Source organism: Argiope bruennichi, chromosome 10, assembly GCF_947563725.1.
Source record: "Argiope bruennichi chromosome 10, qqArgBrue1.1, whole genome shotgun sequence".
Lineage (NCBI taxonomy): Eukaryota > Metazoa > Arthropoda > Arachnida > Araneae > Araneidae > Argiope > Argiope bruennichi.
This window is the reverse complement of record NC_079160.1, coordinates 113,448,236-113,451,205: the sequence shown is the minus strand read 5'-3', so window position 1 is coordinate 113,451,205 and position 2,970 is coordinate 113,448,236. Positions and strand designations below refer to the sequence as shown.

General features: G+C 39.9%; 1 non-coding gene across 1 annotated transcript; it reads left to right on the top strand.

Annotated features, from left to right (window-relative positions):
- The first annotated feature begins 467 nt into the window (after positions 1-467).
- Trnak-cuu (transfer RNA lysine (anticodon CUU)) lies at positions 468-539 on the top strand. The gene has a single exon. It is a non-coding gene; the product is annotated as a tRNA-Lys (tRNA).
- The last annotated feature ends 2,431 nt before the right edge of the window (positions 540-2,970 follow it).

Sequence of the window (2,970 nt, the reverse complement as noted above, 5' to 3'; positions counted from 1 at the left end):
GAAGCGTGCTGGTCCCATAACTCAGAGGTCCGTGGATCTAAACCACGCTCTGCTAATTAATTTTATTAAATGTCTCCGTTTCGTGCGATGTCAGAAATTTAAATAACTCGGTATTAATTCTTACTTCCTTATAACCAATTTAGGAGAAAATATTGTAATACACTCTCTCTATTCCCGTCTTCGATTTTTCAATTTTCAAGACGCTTGATTGTCAATCGCTTCGCGAGCAGAGTGGCGCAATGGAAGCGTGCTGGGCCCATAACCCAGATGTCCGTGGATCGAAACCACGATCTGCTAATTAATTTTATTAAATGTCTCCGTTTCGTGCGATGTCAGAAATTTAAATAACTCGGTATTAATTCTTACTTCATTATAACCAATTTAGGAGAAATTATTGTAATACACTCTCTCTATTCCCGTCTTCGATTTTTCAATTTTCAAGACGCTTGATTGTCAATCGCTTCGCGAGCAGAGTGGCGCAGTGGAAGCGTGCTGGGCCCTTAACCCAGAGGTCCGTGGATCGAAACCACGCTCTGCTAATTAATTTTATTAAATGTCTCCGTTTCGTGCGGTGTCAGAAATTTAAATAACTCGGTATTAATTCTTACTTCATTATAACCAATTTAGGAGAAAATATTGTAATACACTCTCTCTATTCCCATCTTCGATTTTTCAATTTTCAAGACGCTTGATTGTCAATCGTTTCGCGAGCAGAGTGGCGCAGTGGAAGCGTGCTGGGCCCATAACCCAGAGGTGAGTGGATGGAAACCACTCTCTGCTAATTAATTTTATTAAATGTCTCCGTTTCGTGCGATGTAGAAAATTTAAATAACTCGGTATTAATTCTTACTTCATTATATCCATTTTAGGAGAAAATATTGTAATACACTCTCTCTATTCCCGTCTTCGATTTTTCAATTTTCAAGACGCTTGATTGTCAATCGCTTCGCGAGCAGAGTGGCGCAGTGGAAGCGTGATGGGCCCATAACCCAGAGGTCCGTGGATCGAAACCACGATCTGCTAATTAATTTTATTAAATGTCTCCGTTTCGTGCGATGTCAGAAATTTAAATAACTCGGTATTAATTCTTCCTTCATTATATCCATTTTAAGAGAAAATATTGTAATACACTCTCTCTATTCCCGTCTTCGATTTTTCAATTTTCAAGACGCTTGATTGTCACTCGCTTCGCGAGCCGAGTGGCGCAGTGGAAGCGTGCTGGGCCCATAACCCAGAGGTGAGTGGATCGAAACCACGCTCTGCTAATTAATTTTATTAAATGTCTCCGTTTCGTGCGATGTAGAAAATATAAATAACTCGGTATTAATTCTTACTTCATTATAACCAATTTAGGAGAAAATATTGTAATACACTCTCTCTATTCCCGTCTTCGATTTTTCAATTTTCAAGACGCTTGATTGTCAATCGCTTCGCGAGCAGAGTGGCGCAGTGGAAGCGTGCTGGGCCCATAACCCAGAGGTCCGTGGATCGAAACCACGCTCTGCTAATTAATTTTATTAAATGTCTCCGTTTCGTGCGATGTAGAAAATTTAAATAACTCGGTATTAATTCTTACTTCATTGTAACATATTTAGGAGAAAATATTGTAATACACTCTCTCTATTCCCGTCTTCGATTTTTCAATTTTCAAGACGCTTGATTGTCAATCGCTTCGCGAGCAGAGTGGCGCAGTGGAAGCGTGTTGGGCCCATAACCCAGAGGTGAGTGGATCGAAACCACGCTCTGCTAATTAATTTTATTAAATGTCTCCGTTTCGTGCGATGTAGAAAATTTAAATAACTCGGTATTAATTCTTACTTCATTATAACCAATTTAGGAGAAAATATTGTAATACACTCTCTCTATTCCCGTCTTCGATTTTTCAATTTTCAAGACGCTTGATTGTCAATCGCTTCGCGAGCAGAGTGGCGCAGTGGAAGCGTGCTGGGCCCATAACCCAGAGGTGAGTGGATGGAGACCACTCTCTGCTAATTAATTTTATTAAATGTCTCCGTTTCGTGCGATGTAGAAAATTTAAATAACTCGGTATTAATTCTTACTTCATTGTAACATATTTAGGAGAAAATATTGTAATACACTCTCTCTATTCCCGTCTTCGATTTTTCAATTTTCAAGACGCTTGATTGTCAATCGCTTCGCGAGCAGAGTGGCGCAGTGGAAGCGTGCTGGGCCCATAACCCAGAGGTGAGTGGATCGAAACCACGCTCTGCTAATTAATTTTATTAAATGTCTCCGTTTCGTGCGATGTAGAAAATTTAAATAACTCGGTATTAATTCTTACTTCATTATAACCAATTTAGGAGAAAATATTGTAATACACTCTCTCTATTCCCGTCTTCGATTTTTCAATTTTCAAGACGCTTGATTGTCAATCGCTTCGCGAGCAGAGTGGCGCAGTGGAAGCGTGCTGGGCCCATAACCCAGAGGTGAGTGGATGGAGACCACGCTCTGCTAATTAATTTTATTAAATGTCTCCGTTTCGTGCGATGTAGAAAATTTAAATAACTCGGTATTAATTCTTACTTCATTATAACCAATTTAGGAGAAAATATTGTAATACACTCTCTCTATTCCCGTCTTCGATTTTTCAATTTTCAAGACGCTTGATTGTCAATCGCTTCGCGAGCAGAGTGGCGCAGTGGAAGCGTGTTGGGCCCATAACCCAGAGGTGAGTGGATCGAAACCACGCTCTGCTAATTAATTTTATTAAATGTCTCCGTTTCGTGCGATGTAGAAAATATAAATAACTCGGTATTAATTCTTACTTCATTATAACCAATTTAGGAGAAAATATTGTAATACACTCTCTCTATTCCCGTCTTCGATTTTTCAATTTTCAAGACGCTTGATTGTCAATCGCTTCGCGAGCAGAGTGGCGCAGTGGAAGCGTGTTGGGCCCATAACCCAGAGGTGAGTGGATCGAAACCACGCTCTGCTAATTAATTTTAT